At 37.3% G+C, this 21,164-nt stretch overlaps 1 protein-coding gene across 1 annotated transcript in view; it reads left to right on the top strand.

Moving 5' to 3' along the window:
• LOC107672621 (transmembrane protein 132C-like) overlaps positions 1–21,164 on the top strand; it is a 301,164-nt gene that overhangs the window by 248,188 nt on the left and 31,812 nt on the right. The gene's annotated exons all lie outside the window — the stretch shown is intronic.

The following is a 21,164-nucleotide window of genomic DNA, read 5'->3' as shown; positions in this document are numbered from 1 at the left end:
CTCAATGTTTTCTAGAGCTGCACGTCAATACTGGTCCTGTCTGACTGACATGTAAAGCAACCAACCACAGTATATCATGGTTTTATAAGCCATTTAGGGGCGGGCAGGTCTGCATTTGATGAAATAGTATGAAGATCATCTACCTGAACTGTGTCTAAGGCAGGAAGGGATTAAACTCTATAGGGATTTAAGTCTTTAAATCTTTCAGTCTTCCTGACAAGCAGCCCCCTGTGGTTCCGTGTGATATGAACAACAATACTTTGTCATGTCAGAACCATAGAACACAAAGAATGCTTATAGCAAATAGACAGCAGCAGCTATCTCTGTGCTTTCTAAAACAGCATGAGCAGTCAATAGTAAAGATAAAAGAGCAAGAGAGATATGTGGTCCAACGTTGAGGAATTTTATAATATAATGCAGTGTAATGCTGGCTTTTTTGACCACCAATTTATCCTCATCTGTATATTTTTTATTTATGTATTTACATTTTGGTACTTTTTATTGATTAGATATTATTTCATTGACAGGAAATTGTAATGTGGAAATGTGAGCAGAAGAAAATCAGGACATGATGTGGGTCTCCCGCATCAACACTTACTAAGTACTAGGCCACAATCCAGACACCTTTGGGTTTTATTTATTTATTCATTTTAAAATAACCCTCATATTTTGACCTTCTAATAGGTCAGGTCCTGTTTGGAGCTCCATGAGTCATGTGCCTCCAGCAGGGGGGAGAGGTGACTCTCGCAGCCCCAATCCAAGCTCTCCTGCTGGGGTACATGATTCCAGCGCACACCCATCAGCTCGCTCTCGCCATGGAGCCTCTCACAGTGTTGAATGGCTGTTTCCACTGTGGTGGGAAAGTCATAGAGACTGAAGCGGGAGGATAGAGAATATTTACATTCTTTCTTTACACACACTATGTTTGGAAAGAAATTAATACCTTTATTCAACAAGCATGCATTAAATAGATAAAAAGTGACAGTTAAGATTTTTATATTGTTACAAACCTTTAATTCTATTCCAAATAAATGCTGGTCTTTTAAGATTTCTATTAATCAATTAATCAACGTTTCCACTGTTTTTATCATCAATAATTATGTCATGTGAAACAATATTTTAAATATTAATGTTTTTACTTTTTTTTATTTTGATCGAATAAATGCAGCATTGATGAGCATAAGAGCATGAAAGACATTCATTCTTAAACTTTTTTTTTACCTGCATATAATATGAGAGAAAAGATATACATTTACAGAAAATCACACACACACACACACACACACACACACACACACGTGTGTGTATCGACAGTAAAAATAGATATTTATTACTAAGTGTTATTGTTTTATATATTCTTTCTTTCCTTCTCTTTATCTTTCACTCCCTGCTAGACTGTGACATCCAGTCCAAACCTTTTAAAGTTAGAGCTTGTTAGAGTCCCTGAATACCTGTCAGTAAAGAAAGACAGAGACACCAGACATCAGAGACTTCCAGGCAGAAAAGTTCAGAAGATGAAAGATGGCCCATACTGGAGTCCTGGACTTCTTGTGAAAGTGGCCCAGCACTGTCATTAACGAAACATGTGTGTGTGTATTTACCCTATAAATAAACTCTTAATAGGACATATTTGTGCTCAGAGTAGCTTTTGGTGAGTTCCAGTAGAGATATGACCTATTAGCAGTAATTTGCCTTGCTCTGTAGATGCTATTTTACCCACAATGAGTATGTACTGAAAGAGGCTATTTCGCCCATCTCCTCTCTTTGGTGTTGAAAGCCAGTTATAAATTGGCTCTTTCCTTACATCTGAGGTGCTGTGTAATTCTGCTTTGGGCTTGTTAGAGTGTTTTAAGCCCATACGGTGATACCTCCAGGCCATTTTCTTAACTTTTCTCTCTCTCTCTCTCACTCTCTCTCTCGCTCTCTCTCTCTCTCCGCTCTCTCTCTCTCTCGTTCACTCACTCACTCACTCACTCACTCACTCACTCACTCACTCACCCGTACCTTCTGTCTTCATAATCACGTATTCTTCTGTATGTGTTCTGTATGTGACCCCTCTATCTTATCTTTCTTGCTATGTGTATGCGTGTGTGTGTTTCCTCGCCGTTTGAGTTGTTCCCAACGGAGTGAGCAGAAGCAGTTGAGTGTCTGAGCAGTAATTAATTCTTAATTGGAACACTTGTTTATCTTTGTTGTTTGAAGATTCCAATGAGTTGCTGAAATACCCAGTGGGCTGTGTAGCTACGAGAGGGGCGGGGCTTTCAGCTGTGCAGCTTAATACCAGTATGCCTGTGTTTGTTTACATTAGGGAAAGATAGCAAGAGTGAGCGAGAGAGAGGGAGTGCGATGCTTAATAGCGGCCGCATTTGAAATTACACTGCAAAAATTTGCACTGTGATGAGCCGTTGCTATGGAGAGATGGGCAAAGAAGAGACTTTAAATGAATTGCTTATGCAGTATTATGGTTTATTTTGATTACTGTTTCATGTTGTGTAAATGATTAATGAATTATAGCACTGGAAATGTATGGAAAGATATGAAGACAGTCACAGCACGAGCGATTGAGGGGGTGTGGGGGTGTGGATGTGTTTCATGAGGAATTAGTGAAATTCAGAAATGTGGAGGCAACATCTTGTCTGTGTGTTTGGGCTTTTCAGAATTTAAATTTGTGGTTCATTTTCATTTGATATTAATACAGTTTCCATTTGGCACATGGGACAACATTTTATCTAATATAAAACTTACGTACTATATTACAAAATTTATATCCCAGCAGTATTGCAACATACTTTCTTTTACCTTTCAGAAAAAATGCTGAAAGCATTACAAATACAGATGAAAATTGAAATTAACTAATGTTGTTTTAAAGCCTTATGACTTTTGATTTTCAAGACTCCTACACATTTTCTTCTACAATACTCTAATAAATCACTCTGATGTGCTTTCACAATTTTATCGGAGGTATCAATTATATTATTACACATATTTATTTGCTTGGAAGTGATACAGTACGTGATATAATTGCATTTATAAGTATGAATAAATAATAGGGGTGGGGGAAAAAATCGAAATGTAATTATTTCCCACATCCAAGTTCCAGGTAATAATATGCAAAAGTCTAAACTCTAAAGTCTAAAAGTCTCTTAATTTTACAGTAAGTAGCGAAACTTACCAAAATAAAAGCTTAAACGTCTAAAAAATGAACATTTAAGGGGCTCCTCTTTTGGTGAAAGTTTTCAGACAGCTTTCAAAATGGCAGCCAGACAGTGTGAACACATGGATAACCATATCTCAGTGTGCAATGATCTGATTGACTTGAAATTACAGGAGGTATGTAGTAGGGGTGGGGGAAAAAAACGATACAGCATAGTATCGCGATATTTTCCAATACTGTATCGATACACGGATGCCAAGTATCGATCTTTTATTATACTATTTGGTAGAATTATAAAATCAATTTCTTTACAATCCACTAGGTGGTGGTGTTGCGTTTTTTCTGGTGAGGTCAGCTGGGTCACATTCAGCATGCAGTAATCTGTCCAGTTTTATTGTGTTACTTTCAGTAAAAGTGTGGTTATTTTATTGGCTTGTGTTTTTTTAAATTCAGTATCATTAAAATGATGTAAGACTACATGTTTAATTTAATTTCATTTAAATTTAACAGTAATTTACTTTCAAATGCCCCAATTGCTGATGGGTCTGCCCAACTTTAGTACAATTTCAAGTTGCACTGTTCAAAATACCTGTAGTAGCACAGCAGTGCATTCCTGTTTACATTTAATTAAGGTGGACTAGACTAGACTGTAATACAAATAGTTGAGTTTGCCAGTTGCATACAACATTTATGACAGGTTTTCATGAAAGTGTTGGTCAGTTTGTCTGCAATACAATTAAGTCTGCAATTAAAATCGCAATAATATTGTATCGTGACACAAGTATCGTGATAATATTGTATCGTGAGGCCACTGGTGATTCCCATCTCTAATAAATAACACCATTATATTTTGTATTTCTTTTTGTTTCAGACAAAAATGGCAGTGTTTTATGGTAAGGTCAAGATGTGCAAAGTTGTTGCTGTTTTAATTGGCTATACTGAGAAAATTATTCAGAAACTTTTGCTTTCATGACCAGTATTGAAGGACATGTGTTAATAATTAATTCAATTTAAGTTTATATGGGAGTTCTAAATGTATTTATATATCAGAGAATTATAGAAATAATGCTTAAGAAAAACTGCTTTTCACACCATTGATGGTACAGAGTTGTCATATTCCCTGTAGTATTATTATTATTACAAATATTTTTATTATTATTATTATTATTTTATCATTTCTATTTCTAACATTTATTTTGCTTTTTAAATTTTTATTACAGTTATTTTCTAAAAAATATTATACTGTTAGAACATAATATATGCAGTGCAGGGATATTATATTCCAGTATATTACATATTATTTATTAAAGTTCCATCAAATTCTCATGTTTATGCAATTTAAACAAAAAAAAATTTAATATTGCAAAATAGCTACAATAATACAGTAGCATGCATGTTTTATGTATCTGTTATATGTTACTACTAATTCAGCTATTCATTGTAATCATTTGTTTGTACCATTAATGAACAAATCCTTGGTAAATTCTGCTGGTGTGATAAAGTCTGAAGAGACAGAAAAGCATCTTAAAGGAGTCATGAACTGAATTTATTTTTTTTTATAGTGCCCTCTGAGGTTCACTTATAATGTTAGTGTGATTTTACATAAAAAAACATCATAATTTAGAAGTAATAGGCTATTTTCCATCCTGTTTTTGAGCCTCTCTGCAGAACGGTCTGTTTTTATAGGCGGGGCACATTCAAGACTCGCAAGAAACGCCCACTGCTGTGATTGGCTAACAGTTTCACTTATAAAATAACAGATGGACGCTGCTGTGATGTACTCTGTAAACAACATGGGTCATTTGGGTTAAAAACGTGTAAATACTCAGTATATATAAAACGGTCTGGAACAGATAGTGCAATAGTGGTAAAAGCACATTTACTCACACTTCTGTGTTGCGACATTACTGTTGGATCCACTCTAGTCAGACTCAGCGCTGCATCATCGCTTACTTTCAAAAAAAGTCTGCATCATACTGTCTAGTTTAAAAATGAATCCGTAGCAAAACAAACAAACATTGTTTCACTGACACGATCTGGAGCTCTTTGCTAATTATACCCCGTGTTTTCACCGGACGCGAGTGGCACAACACGACTATAGACAACAGAACCACCAGACAACAGAACCCATTATAATCGGTGATTCTGTCTACACTGGATGCGGCATGGATTGGCACGACAAATCCCAGACAGTAAACCGATGTCCCACTCTATTTCTGACATACTCCAAGCAGAGAAATTGATTTGCGACATGACGCAACAGCGCTCACGTAGATATGTTAGGATCACAAGGAAGGCAATTCAAAGACTATTTTTCACAACTTACACTACACAGTGTCTTGTAATCTTGTAATGTTATCTGTATGGTTCTGTTGATAGAGTAATCCAGTGTTTGCATCGCTCTAGTATTTCCTCTCATACTACTACAAGCTCGTATCAGTGGGCGGAGCTAAAGAGGCAGTGACGTAGAAGCAGGCGTTGATCTCCTGCGGAGGAGGTGTTTAGCCCCACACTATTACATTATAAAGTGGCACATTCCAAAACGAGTGGTTTTCTGAGCTTGGTTTCAATCAAAGAGCTGTTTTTGAACTAAAGAGAAAGTTTTGAGTTTGGAAACTTACAGATTTCCCTTTGTGTTTCTGAATAAGACAGAGCGTTGTATTCCGAGGGCCAGGAAGACGGCGACTCTAGGGACCGGAGCCCCTAACAGGCCTAACGGAGGCACACAGTCCACTGAGGGCTTTGATCACTGTTCTATTCATTGTTGCCTTGTCAACTTAGATTTATCACTCCCTCTTCAGGGGCCGTTTTATGCGGTAAATACAATCAACAACATAAAAACAAAATAAAATATAGCCCATCAGTAAGTAAATGCAATTGATAGCTAAAGTATGAGCAAAACAAAGTAATCAAATGAAGAAATAGGTAGTGTTTTCTTTCTGGAAGAGGAGGATTCTTCAGCATTTCAAAAATACTGCATTCTGTTTGAATTTGGCATTTCAGAATATTTTCAGACCTGTATGTGCTTTTGTTTCTTTGGGCCGGTTTGTTTACTCAGGGAAACATTTCAAAGCGGATTTAAAATGCGTTTATGCCAGTCACGTGCGTAAAACTGTCCTCTCATTGGTGAGATTGGTGATTCCCACGCTAACTGATTTTATATACATTGAACCAGTTATATTGTTGAGGATCCAAATGTGATTTGCATGTTCATATATAAACGAAACACACTAAGGAAGAAAATGTGCAAGGGAGAAAGGCATGTGTTAAAATGTCATTAAACAAAAAAAAAGTCAAATATTTGTTCCTTTTCAGAAAGTATCAGTGAAATGATGCTTAACATTTAGAAATGTTGGTCCACCTCATTTATATATTATTATATTATACTTTATTAGTATAAATTAAATGTAAATTAATCTATTAATTAATCTTGATGAATGCAGTTAATGCTAAAGTTTGTACAAAATAAAGAAAGCTTCTTATTATATATAAAGGGAGTTGAATAATTTCACTTCCTTTGTGTGTCAGTATTATGGTTTTTTTTTTTTAGATAAAATTTTAAAATAGGGGCAATTCAGACATCTGATATGTTTAAATCTACACTGTTCCAAATTATTATGCAAGTGACATATCAATAGGTTTTTATAGTACATTGACCTGTTATATGTCAAAAGATCAAGGGAAATTTTATTTCTCAGTTCATGACCCCTTTAAATTATAACGAGAGTTGCCACCTAAATGGACTCGCTCACAGATCATTTCATGTCATTTTAAGTTCAGTTAGATTGGGATGAATGATGAGTTGTTTACTTGGTACTTAGTCCGTCTACTTCCATCAGTTGGACTAGGCAGATTTGCAGAAAGGTTGCAAACTTGATAAGAGGACCATTATCTCACTGACAAGATAATCAGCGAATCACAAGTGAAATGTAGGCATCCTCTCACATATTTCGCCATTACCCCAGTCACATTCAGGTCACGCTTTAGAGCTTCAGTGAATGTTTCAGCCTCTCTCTCTCTCTCGCTGGTGTCGCTCTTGGTCACTTTAAAAAAAAAATAAAAAATTGTTTAAACAAACTGTACAGGAATATTAGCAGGCTGTTTTAAAGTTTCTGGTTTGGCTTGTACCTGATCAGTTTGGATCTGGAGACCGGTGTCTGTCTAAGAATGTACCTTCATAAAAGTTTAGAGTTTTGACATTTGGTGCAGACAATTCAGCACCAGTTAAATTTTTCAGGAGCTTTCAAAAACGTTTTTCTCAGTAATTACTAAAAAAAATTATAAATAAATTAAATACAATTTTGAATGTCCTGAATGATTATTTTGATTGTATTAACAATAATTCCCTTTCTGTTTGTTTTAATTGACCATATGTACTGTTGATTCCACATAGACAGCATATTTAAATACAATTCACCAAATAATGAAAATACTCCACTGTTCCAAATTATTATGCAAGTGACATATCAATAGGATTTCGCTACAATAAACAGTCAGATTTTTGATGTGAGTGACTTAGAGCACAGAAGATCTTGGTCAGATAAAGATATATTAAGGAAAGTTTCTGTCAAACAAATTAACTTTATTGTAATGCCAGCTGTAAAAAAGCCACTGCTGAGCAGCAAACACGTGTTTGAAGCTACTGGAGTCTCAAGATCCTCTCCATACAGACTGGCAGTTGTGTGTAAAGCTGCGTTTCAGTCAAAAAATTGTTTAAACCCTATTGAATGTTTTTTTTTTTTTTGTATTGTTGATTATTTTCTCATTCCACTGCTTTACTTTCCTCCTTGGACGAAACACCCCTGAGAAAGAGGGGCCTGAAGCAGCTGCTGTACCTACTGGGATTGGTGTGTTTAATGTAATTAAAGACAGGAAATTTAAACATTGTCTCGCCTGAAGCAGTTCATTTGGGCCATTACCTTTCATTTCTCAACTGTATCTTCATATAGCACCTTCTTGAAGTTTTTTCACGCACACCATATTCGTGTCTCTATCTCTGTTCGTCTTCCTCATTAGCTTACTTTGAGCAAGGAGAGGAAGGTTGAGGAGAGAGAACGTAAAAAGCAAAAGAGAGTTATGGAGTGAGAGAGAGAGAGAGAGAGCAGTCTTGTCTATATTTATTACAGGCGGTACATGGAGCTGCCATGCCTAGTTTTAATAATACGGTATGATGAATGGATGTTTCCCACAGGTCAAAGAAAGAGTGGAAGGAACAGTGGCATCGGAAAAAGAAAGTCCTAAAACGAGAGCGTAAATGGTGATGTTTTGCATTTTTTCTGGAGTGTTTAATAGTCCGACTTTCCCTTTGTGTTTCTGAATAAGACAGAGCGTTGTTGGAGTTCATAACTGACCATTTTCTGCTGTGGTATAAAATGAAGAATGGTGCTCACGGAATGGTGCTAAACAGTTTAAAAATCTGTTTCTACAGCCACTGTGCAGGTTTCTCTTTGTGAGGTTTGGTTAGCAGTGACTGAAACGCAGCTTTACACACAACTGCCAGTCTGCATGGAGAGGATCTTGAGACTCCAGTAGCTTCAAACACCTGTTTGCTGCTCAGCTGTGGCTTTTTTACAGCTGGCATTACAATACAATTCATTTGTTTGACAGAAACTTTCCTTAATAAATCTTTATCTGACCAAGATCTTCTGTGCTCTAAGTCAAATCTTTTGACAGTTCAATAATCTCTATTTGCTTTTCGCAAAATATTATTTGTTTTGATGCCTTTTGCAAGACATTGCATTGTTTCATACTTTTCATCTTCAGAAAGATCTTTCTTCCTCACCATATTGCATGTGAACTGTGACTTGCTTAATAATGTGGAACAACCTCTTTAAGCAGGGTTTCAATTTACCTAAGAAGACCTGGCAAACTATTGAACAAACCTGGCTGTCAGGCCTGTGTTCCTGTCTTGTGTTGTGTTTTCCTCCCCCACATGCTCCATGTTCATTTTTGCCCATTTTTGGTTATCTTCCTGTTCCTGTCCTCATTATAGTTTATGTTCATTTGGTTCCTCCTGTGTTTGTTTGATTAATTATCTAGTTTACTCCCGGTTACTTAAGCCCAGTGTTTTCCTGTGTCTAGCATCCGGTATTATACGTCGAAGTTGTGCTTCCTGTGTGTCTCTGCCTGCCTTGTGTTACCCCGTCTTGGAAGATTAAAGACTGTTACTTTGAGTTTATCCCATGTCTCCTTGTTCTTCGTTTCGCCACAGAAGGCAACCGTGACACTGTCTGAGATTGATACCAGTTATCTAAAAAGATGTGAAAAACAACAAAAATCTGACTCTTTATTGTACCGAAATCCTATTGATATGTCACTTGCATAATAATTTGGAACAGTTTAGCTGCTTTTCATGCTATATTACTTTTGTTTTTATGTTTATTTAGCATTTCTAATTATTCTCTCTCCAAAACACATGGCTTATGTGCCTTCATTGCAATAATAAAAAGTCACTGAATCTAGGGAAAATGCACACCATTATTTGTCAAGTACATTGTTCAGATACTTTTAGATGAGATACTTATTTATTTACTAAGGACTCATCTGAAGGTCCAGCGAGCATGTCAGGATATGATGAATAAATGTAGGGCACAGATACGCACACACTCGCAAATTTTATAAGCTTTTAGAGGCTAATTCTTCAAAAGGCAAAGAAATGGAGCCAAGAGTCACGCCATAAAGAAAAGAGCACAATCTTATTCTGTGTGTCAGAGAAAGGAGTTGTGGCGGAGAGCAAACAGATACACAAACACCCATAACCTACCGTACTGACTCACCTGGATATTACAGCATGCTTATTGGAATTATTACACACCAGAGGGTCATGAGGCACACACACACACACACATAGATGGCACAAAAAACGGTTTGGAGAAAGGTTTCCCGTGTTTCTGGCCCTATCAGAGGGCCTGTAATTCAGAGTGTCGTGAAGCTAATTGTCAATTACATCTGATCTATCAGTCTCAGTGCCAGAGCTGTCAAGACCTGCCAAGATGCTCGTCGTATCGAGCCCTACTTCTACTTCTCTCCCATTCTCCTTTTCCTTTCCTCTCCCACCTCTGAGCTCTTCACCTCTAGAGCTTTCTGAGCGCTCTCCTTCAAAGTAGAAGGAGATTGCACAGCCATTGCACAGCAATTTGGCTCGGTGAAATGGAATTGTGTGCATGTCCATGAGAGAGAAACTCAGACAGAGAGAATGATTTGCTAGAAATTGCTGCCTGTTTGTATTTGTATTCTGCTCCTAAATCCAAAAAGCGAGGGCAGAGTTCTTGAATGTTTTGCTTGATAAGCCTTGTCGGGAGAACAAAAGTAGGTTGTATTAGCGATTAATCTGGAAAAAAAACACTCGACTATCACTTCGCATCCCGCTAATGTGTGTGTATGTGTACGCTCTGTTTTTGTACCCTGTGAACTCCTGTTTTCCTGTTTACCTCACTTCTTTGTCTGACTTTCTTAGGCCTGTTGGAATGAACAAGAGGTACATTAAAGCATTTAAAGTTGAATTTGTTTAAGGCGTTGTGCTCAGTGGGAACTCGAGCGTCCACTCTCTCTTCATGTGTTTAATGGGTTTGCATTAAATCGCCGCTAAGTGCCTCCGCCAATTTACCTCTCACAGCTTATTAGTGGGAAACTATAAAGAGAAGCGAATAACAGAAAAAAGCACAGAGGATGTCTTTTAGAGGGGTTTTAGAAGTTAATTATATTTAAAATGTTTGTGTATACGTATTTCAATGTGATCAGCTATAATACGCATTTAGGAGGAGAGTGAGATGGTGACAGAAATGTCTTTTGATTGCAGTGTTTGTGAGTTATGGGTCCACACTTGTTAGATGAAAAGTGAATGTTAGACAGTGTGAAATATCGATGCTCAGTGTCTACCTGCTGTGCCCCCCGTTTCAGATGATTTTTAGTTTGCAGCCTCAGCCACTCCACTCCCCTGAATTATACGTCAATGTTACCTAATCACATTACTTTTTAAAATTATTTTTTGGAAAGTAACATTATTATTATTAGTATTATTTGTTGTTGATTTTTCAGCAGTCACATTACTGTGGTCTTCAGTGTCACATGATCCTTCAGAAATAATTCTGATCCTTCAGAAAATATGCTGATTTGGTGCTCAAGAAACATTTCTTATTATCAGAGATGTGCTGCTTAATATTTTTATGGATACTGCGATTATACGTTTTTCAGGATTCTTTGATTAGAAAAACTTTTTTGATGTAGAAATATTTTGTAACATTATAAATGACTTTACTTTTACTCATGATGAATTTAATGCATCCTTGCTGAATACAAGTATTAATTTATTTCTGGAAAAAAATCTAACTGATCCCAAACTTGTGAACGGTAGTGTAGTATAACAAGTAATGAACGGCAGACAAGTAATGGCAAAATAACAAGGACTGAGTTGTATTACATTTATTAAATGAATTAATGTAATGAAGCTGTCTCCAGGGGCTCTGCCTGATGTGGATGTTGAAATATTGCTTTATTTATAAAAATGTATAGTTATTGTATGCAAACGAAGTTGGAGAGACAAACACCAACCGTTGGTGTAAGACTACCGTTCAAAAAAAGAGAAAACCTCAGGCAGCAAAACAGTTGCGCAGAAGTCGCATTTCTTTCCATATACTATATTAGTAACTTTTTTATGTAACAATAGCTAACATTTGCCCAACACTGATTAGCTCGTACAGGAAATCAACTGAACTGCAGAAATGTGGGACACGGGACTCGTGTGTCAACAATAAGCCTTTAAAATTGTGAGACAGGAATGCAGACGCATACAATGGTTATGAAAGACATCTAATTGGATGCTGACATGCTCAAGTGAGCTGTGTGATACAAGAGGAGAAATGTAATGAATCTGCTAATTAGAGGTTAACTTGAAATGTGCGTCCAGCTGTCAGAAGAGTGTTTAGTTTTATGTTGATGACCACATGCAGCTCCTCCCATTTGTTTATCAAGCCATTATGCATCATTTTTCATGTTTATTGTTAGTTTTGCTTGATGACTCCTGCCAAAGCGTTGATGGCCGACCATATTTGTCTGATTTTTGGCACAGGTTCTGCTTACTTGCTGTGTAGATTGTTGTTGTAATTATTCAGTTTCTTTAAAGGTGAGGGCAGTATGGGAGTTAATTGTTTTCTGCTGTGACCTGCACATTTCACCAGCGTGATCGCTTTTACAAGCTTGTATTTCAAAGCTTAATTACGGTCAGTTACGAGCTGCCATTGAAGCTTTGGAGGTGAACTGTGCGGCTAGATGTTTGTGACCTCCCTGATTTTATGGCTGTTTAGCTTTGTATTAAATACAAAGTGAAAGCCATTGCATTTATAGCAGGTGCACAGCGCTGATAATGACAGCCAGCGGTGATGTACTTAGACACAGTGCATTGTGGGGGATCAGGTGACACTGCCGCCTCCCCTTGGGAGTCTGTTTATTTTCATTCGAATTTCGGCTTCCAAGTTTGAAGTTACAAATAATTGGATAGTTTCACTTACAAAGCAACAAAATGACCTGTCATTGTAATTACACTGATATTTACTGTGAACTCTTTCTGTACCAACCTGCCTTACCAGAGTGGCATTCACACCCTCCTGTTCCAGTTGTCTGAAGGTCAATAACCCCCAAAATCCAAATTGCACCGGATCGAATCGTCTGGCATTGGAATCACCCGGACATGATGCCATAAAATAATTAGAGGCACGTATCGATAATTCCTAAAGTGGTAATGTGCCTTAATTGAGTTCTATTTTTAGTACACATGGTCTCATCCACTGTTTAAATGGGAGTTGAGCATTTTATGCCGTTTCCTGTTAAATCCATATTGACAGAGCCAAATGTAGACCATTATCCTTAGATCTTTAATTAGTTCTAAGCATCACCATTTTCCAAAACCCCTGGTATTAAACTACATGTGCTTCGGGCATTAATGATATCTAAATTATTTATACTAGATTATGCAGCTTGTTGAGAAGTTGTGGAGTGTGCTTTTTCTATTTAAGCAATGATGCTTAAAATTGCATACAGTTCGAATAAGGATCAGATGTACAGACCAGGATATCATTGTGAGTGGGATCTTTTGACTTGGGCCAGACAGTAACCACATAGCAACCTGCTGACAACCACTAAGAACACTTTAGCAACTGGGTAGAAACACCCTGGATCATGACAACAAGTTGTTGTTTTTTTAAGGAAAATAATCTTTTTTTCTAGCAAGGATGCATTAAATTGGTCCGTTGTTACAAAAGATTACATTTCAAGTAAATGCTGTTTTTTAACTCTATTCATCAAAGAATCTTGAAAAAAACGTATCATAGTTTCCACAAAAATATGAAGCAGCGCAACTGTTTCCAACATTAATAATAATTTAAAAAAAAAGGATTCTTGAGCACCAAATCAGCATATTAGAATGTTTTTTGAAGGATTATGTGACTGAAGACTGGAGTAATGGCTGCTGAGGAATAAATTACATTTTACAATAGAAAACAGTTATTTTAAATTGTAAGAATAGTTCCCAATATTGCCGTTTAACTGTATTTTTGATCAAATAAATGCAGCCTGAAATCTAAGCTACATCAAACTTGAAAAGTAGTGTAAAAATCTATTTTATATCATTCTACACAAGAATTACAATGATGCAAATTCTGAGTCGGTTCATAGCTTGATAGAGCTCTTGTTTATTTCTGCTTTCATGGTCTGTCCTGCCTTGTGCTACTTGTTCTGTCTACAGATACAGCTCTGCGGTTGGGAATCTACTTGGATTAGTTGGATGATGCAGGCTTATGGTCCTTCTGACGCTTTATTGATTCAGCTTTGGTCAGCCTCTGGAGAAGGCTGCACTCTGAACTGCAGTGACGGATCCTGTTGTTTGAGGGTTTCGGTTCAGTGCGTCCTAAACCGCAGTCTGTGTGGTGAAGTCATTTGTGGTTGTCAGAGTAATTGGCAGAGAACAGAGGTTTGAAGACACACCACATCCGCAATCAAATCTGCTGGATCATTTTCATAATGATATTTTTAATCAGGCCATTTTTATATGCCTCTTCTTGGCAATTAAATTCACAATTTGGCCGAAAATCATTCGAATTTCACAGCTCGAAGGTTTGTTAATAAAACACAGATCATAACCCTTTTGTTCACTGCAACCAATTATAACAAAATTCACTATCCTCCGTCCAGTATCACATGTCTCCATGCTAAAAGCATCTGATTGATGGTTTGTTATTTACTGTGGAGAAACTTCATCCTCTGTACACAGACATTCTCAGTTTTATAGCTTTCGCGTTCGTCGCCCATTCCCCATCTGATCCAATCCTCTATCCAGCCTCTATTTAGGGGAGGAAACACAACCCATAAATCACCACTGTGCCCACGGACACCTCTCTTCTCTTAACGCTTTATCTATCGTTTTGATATATATCGTTATGGCAGGAGGGGCGCACAGAAAATTGGATATCAAGGCAAAGGGGGAAAACAGGAAATGGGCTTAAGGATCACAATGTGATTGGGCCTGGGGGCAAGAGAGCCGAAATTAGCATAAGACGCACAGTAGAATACTGAGATTGTCCCAGAACGTGATAGCTGTATAGTAATTATTGCCCCTACTCTTTTCTCATAAATTTACAAAGGGCAGTGGCTTGAACACTGGCCCTTTTAATGGCACAATTCCCACAGCAATCCGGGAGGTGGGATTCTAGGTGCTGGAATGAAGTAAATAGCTCTCTTTCTTAATGGGCCGTTGAATCATTGGTTCACCCGATTCATTCAGAAACGCGGATTCATTTAGAAATGAAACACCGCCATGTTGCGGATGTTCTGTTGTGGCTTTATATTAAGATTTTCATTGGCAAATCTGAGCAAAACCAGATAATATTGTTTTTAAAATATAACACAATGTTAACTACTTATTGACTGAACTATTGTATAAAATTACATTTGCACTCATACAGTCAACTGTATGTAGATGATGTACAGGTCTTGAGTGGGGCCAGTGCTTTAACTGTGTTAAAATATTTTAATCGTGTTATTTTCTCATAACTAATTAATTAAATGAATGTGTTAAATTGACAGCCCTAATTATTATTTTAAATCTTTTTTTTTTTTTATTCTATAGAGTCAAATCAATAGTAGATTTCTTTTCCTGTGTCAAAATGTGTTCCTGTAGCTCAACTGATAGAGCATGACCAAGGTCTTGGATTGAAATTCCAGGGAATACTGGCAAAAATGTGTCTTGTATGCGCTGTATGTAGCATTGGATAGAAGTGTCTGCCAGGTGCATAAATATAAAATGCTGATTTACATTTACGTTCTCATCTTGGCAAGAAAAATATGAAATGACCAACCCAATTAGCGTACTGTATCTTCTCATGTAGATGAAAAAATATAAAAGGAAAAGTAAGTAATGTTTTAGTTTCCAGCTCGTTTTTGATGTCTGTGTTAATTATTGTTTAGAACAGTCTGCCAAATTACTAGAGGAATCTGCAAATTGAGTTTATATTAATTACATGTTATCTTTATGCCCGCTTTGGTGTGTCATATTTTGAAGTAAGCTACAGCCAGTTATGACTTCTTTGCTTCTTGCATCAAGTTCATATGAAGTTAGAAAATTGGTAAATTGTCTGCACAGAGGTGTAAACATGGTATTGAATATGCAGCAGATATTTCAGTAAAATTCCGACAAAAAAAAAAAAAAGAGCTTCAGGCTTTGGCAAATCTGGAAATAAAATCCCCCAGTTTCATTTGCTACAACCCCTCTGTTACAACCCACTCACACACACACACACACCAAGCCAACCTGACAAAACAAGTATCATCGCATATGCCAGGTTGTGCAATAGAGAGAGAAAAATACATGCTCTCACAGATATCTGTGCGCTTAGACATTATCCTGCATTACTGCTGGCTTGCATTTATTCAAATGTATTTTTCATTCTACAAAGAGACAGTTTTTAGATGTATTGATATTTGAGGATTTGTAATGCTGATTTTTTTTCCCCCTCAAGATTTCCAATGTGGCTTTCTGTATATATGTGTGTGTGTGTGTGTGTGCTCTCTAATGAACTCTGAAATGGACCCTCTTTCAGTGTGTGGGGTAAATAAGAAAAAATAAACATTTGCGTATTGATTGTGGGAAGTTCTGGGAACAAGGAATCTGAAATGTTTTATTAGATCCAATAACCCAGTCAGTGGTGAATGGAACTAAATGGATGGATTTTTTCTTACTGGTCCAGTCAATATCACCATTACTCATTCACAGTACTAAAACTGAAGTGACTGACCCCTGGAGGATGGTAGCAGAGCTACATGCTACTTGTATTTTTTTGTCATCAATTTTTTTTTAATCGAATCAAACTTTAACAGTACATTATTGACCAAGTAATTTGTTGGCTGATACAGGGACTCTGTGGCGCTGTCAAAGCTTTATTGTTTGTTAGGCTGTCCCACGTGTCATCTTCTGGCTCAACCAATTATGTGAGTGCAGAGGCAGCACCACCTTTCTATCTGATCAATAGAGTGCAACAGTGCCCTCACACTTTTTTCAGCAGCCTTGGTTCCGTTTTTACCCATAGGGATTTTAAAAAAGTTTTAAAAAGTAAGTTTAAGAGTTATAAGGCATGAACCCAAAAACAGCTATGAGTTAAAAACTCATATTTGAATATTGGATAAAAAGACAAAGTTACAATGCTGTGTAATTAACAGCTTCGATGAGGAAAAGAACTACAATCCCATGAATCATTGTGAATGACATTATTGCATTCAAATGGAAAAATATAAAACTTTTGATTTACAGCTATTTATTTACATATATAAACAACATATTTTGAGAGCATAGGAAAAATATAATTCGCGGTGCTACATGGGAATAGGTGGCCACTAAGGTGTTCTTTAGGCACAATTTGTATGCTGTTATTGTCTGATTGGTGCAGAATCATGGGTAATGTAGTTTTTCACCAAGAATTCCTCTGTTGAGCATATTTATTAAAAAGTTGAAATAATATGAACTGACAGCTTCAACAAAGGTGTATGCTATTGATTAACACTGTAGCTCACAGTAGGTCTGTCTTTAAAATGAATACAATTTTGCCCCTATGAAGAATATTAATGGAATGTTTACTTCTGGAACCCAACTGTTGTATTCTATACCCGAGTGGAAGGTGCGAATAGAGTAAGAAGATGATTTGGGAAACCTCTGAGGAAACAAACTATCCCATTCGTGGAACAGTATGCATACTACTAATTAGGGTTGGGAACCGAGAACCGGTTCTTATTCAGAACCGGTTCTGTTTTTTGAAAAGAACCGGAACCGTGAGCTATTTCTAAGTTTCGGTTCCAAAAACGGTTCTGGTGTGACACTTGACCAAGCGCTGTGAGCAGCCTTGCGCCGGCGTTTCCCGTAAATGATGTCACAAACTAAATAACAGAAACGCCGCCCTGCTTCTTTAATTACTGAGCACATTGCTTCCCATGATGCGCACTCCACAGATGCGCCGCGCCGTGTCTTTAACTGCCGAACACATCGTTTTCCACGAGTGTATGCGCACTCGCGTCTTTGATAACTGTGCACGTTGTTTTGTCTCACTGTACACGTACCGGCAGTGCGCAGCTCCTGTCGCCACTAAATTACATTATATTTGTCCCATATTGTCATTAATATACATACTGACTTCAACTTGGACCACTAAATAAATAGATTGCTATTGTTATGTAAGTATGAGGGTTAGATTATTTAGCGAGAGCTTGATGGGGCTACGCAGAATTAAAAAGTTTTTTTTAGAAGTCGTGATAGTAGAGGCGGCGCAACTATAATGGCATGTGAATAATCCCTCCCACTCTAAAGCGGTACTGAACTGCAGTGGAAACGCAAACCGTGCCGTGCCGTACTGAGCCGTGCCGAGCCGAGTCGTACCACGCAGTGGAAAAGCGCCATAAGTGTACAGGTCATTTCAAGAGTGATAAATAAAGTGATAGAAAATATTTATTTTCATGCATTTTAAATGTTTAAAAATGTGGAAACCACTCATTGCATCACACCATCTCCTGACTGCATTATTATTTGTAAAATAGGGGCTTTATGGAGTGTGTGTATACATGGTTATAAGTATAACAGTTAATATTTCATTAATTTAGGGAAATTAACAAGTGTCTTAGCCCTCAAAGGACTATTTGGCCAACCAGCTTATTCCTGCTTGAAAAGCAAAATGTTATTGATAGTGTAAAAAACATCAACTTTGAAGCACATGTGATTGATGGACTAGCATTACTCAACATTACTACCTTCCAGCAACACTACATTCAATGAAGGTAAAATAGTAAAAAAATAAAAATAAAATAATAATAGTTAATTTAAATGGAACCGGAATCGTTAGGCAAAACTGGAACTGGAATCGGAACCAGAAAATTTCTAACGATACCCAACCCTACTACTAATACAATCATATATTGATAAATTGCCTTTGCTTTCTCATAATGTTATCACCTATGCTAGTTTGTATTAGTTTCACACTCTTGCGTAAACAACCAGAGACTCGACTGCTTCACAGTGTGTATCCTGTCATGAGGTAATGGTCAATAGTCAGCGCTAGCATACTGTGAATTGAGTACAGTGACACCCACCCCCTTAAAACCACAAAAATACAGTGTATCTACATTCATTCAGTTGATTTGTTTGGGTTATCTTTGTGTTTCCAATAGGATATCTCTTTGTCGCATGTTGTTTATGCACTAATCTTTATGTCATTGCTCTGTGAGAGGGATTCTTGTGCTACACAGATCCAATCAGTCATCTCTGTCCCCAGCATGTATAAAATGCATTCGGCCCAGACAGGTAACCAGTCAAAGAGTGTTATCCATCCCTTTGTCTGACCAGCTCGCATGCCACTGTCGCGCTTCCCATTTGTCAGAGACGATTTATAATGTCACGCCGACACCCGTGAAGTACGAGCCACCTCGCGCTGTAACGGCATCATTCTGTTCTCCTCCACTTGAGGAGTGTGAAATTCATTAGCTGAATGGTTATAAAGAGATTAGGAATGTGACGTAATGGATATCAATTATGATTTATTCAGTCTGGTTGCTTGAGAGAGCTGCAGCTGGATCTCTTGAATATGAAGAGGCGTGCAAGAGTGTGTGTTTGTATGCAGTGTTTGTATTTGTGTGTCTTTTTATGTAGAAGCAGTTCATTCATATAAAAGAGTCTCAGAGAGCAGCGCTACTTCCTGTCTTTTAGTGGCTTATTACTGATGTCATACAAAATTGGTTTCATATTTCACTAGACAAGTGTGGTTGTCTGATAGGTCTGGAATTTATTATTTTTTTTGTCATAGCAGATATTTTTAGTTGTATTTTTGGCTCACTTGCAGAGCCAGTAAACGTGGTATTATATATTGCACGTTTGTTAAGTACTGTATATGAGAAACCCAAAACATATGCTGTTTTGGGTTAAACACCATAATTTGACAAAACAGCATATGTAACAACTAAAAACAGAATTATCACTCATAGTAATTACCAACAAAGATTTATATATATATAAATCAATTAAGCAAAATTTACTTTTAAGGGCCGCTTATTTTAATGCAGCGTATGAGTCTTTTATGTGGAGGCATCTCAAATTATTACTGATGTCATGAAATTGGTTTAACATAAATTAGTCTTTTTTTGTTGAGATGTGTAATTGTCTGGCTAGTAGGTAGTTTTGCATTGTTTTTATATTTACTGTTGTGTCATAGCACATATTTTTAGTTGTGTTTTATGGCTTTATATGTAGCTAAGTGGAATAAAGTAGCTATGAACCTACAGCTCTCATTCATTCATCATGTTTATCTGTCAGGACCTGAGATAAAAAACTGCTCATGTTACAGCCAGGTAGATTTTATCTCCTCTATTGTATAGCGTCTCCTCCTTTATTTTTCCCTCATTCCCACATACACACATACACACTCGCACTGCTGTTTTCTCATTCTCTCATTCTGTAGGTAGCTGTACTTGTGATAGACTCCTGATAGACCCTGTGTGTGCGTTAGTGTTGTTTTTGGCGGCCTGTTTTAATTTTAGTTTTAGTCTAGTCTTTGTGTGAAGCTGTCATTTTAGTTTTTATTAGTTTTAGTCACGTTCATACTCTTTTTAGTCTAGTCAAGTTTTAGTCAACTAAAAGTCTGCGTTTTCGTCACATGATAAAGGTTCGTTGACGACGATATTTAGTCATAATTTTCGTTGACGAAAGCAACACTAGTGTGCGTGTGTGTATTAGAGAACTGTGAGGTTTCTGTTTTTCTGTCTGGTTTTAATGTGCATTTAATGCCTAAGCCGTATATGGCTCAACATCTGACAGATTCCTAAAATCACAAGTAGTATTCTGTATTCTTTCAAGAGTCAGTGGAGCGAATGCACTAAGCAGTTGTGATATTCATATGTGGTATTTCCATGCAAAAACCTGTTTCTTTTTCACTAACCACCTGTAGTCCAGTTTAACCAGGCATTAAGATAGCGGTGTGGGAATTTCAATTAAATCTAGGGATGCACCGATACCGATACTGGTATCGGTATCGGGCCCGATACTGAGCTTCTGTACTCGTACTCGTACTCGTTAAAATGCCCCGATACCAAACGCCGATACCACACAGCATGTGATAAGCGCCATATTCAAACAAAGAAACACTGACAGCAGAAAGGAGTTATGGATGTCTACTACGAAGTATATGTATGCAATGAATATAATGTTAAACATTCAGTATTAACGCCTGTATAGCTGATGTGTGCGAGCGGATAAACAAAGCGCGCTGAGTGGATTGAGCGCGCGGCGGCGCAGATGCGCGAGCTTGTCGAGTGAATATACCTTTCTCATAGACATCACTGGAAAGTTTGTAGTTCGGTCGGATATGTCAAAAACAAGTAAGTAAAACAATGCACAAGTTACTTAACGTTATGGAGAGAGAGAGCGCGCGCACTTCTGTTGTGTGATCTTTGATGTTCACTCACTTAGCACACGCATCATTTGGATTAAAAC

Source organism: Sinocyclocheilus anshuiensis, unplaced genomic scaffold, assembly GCF_001515605.1.
Source record: "Sinocyclocheilus anshuiensis isolate Anshui unplaced genomic scaffold, SAMN03320099.WGS_v1.1 scaffold100, whole genome shotgun sequence".
Taxonomy (NCBI): Eukaryota; Metazoa; Chordata; class Actinopteri; order Cypriniformes; family Cyprinidae; genus Sinocyclocheilus; species Sinocyclocheilus anshuiensis.
This window is presented reverse-complemented; position numbering and strand designations above follow the sequence as displayed.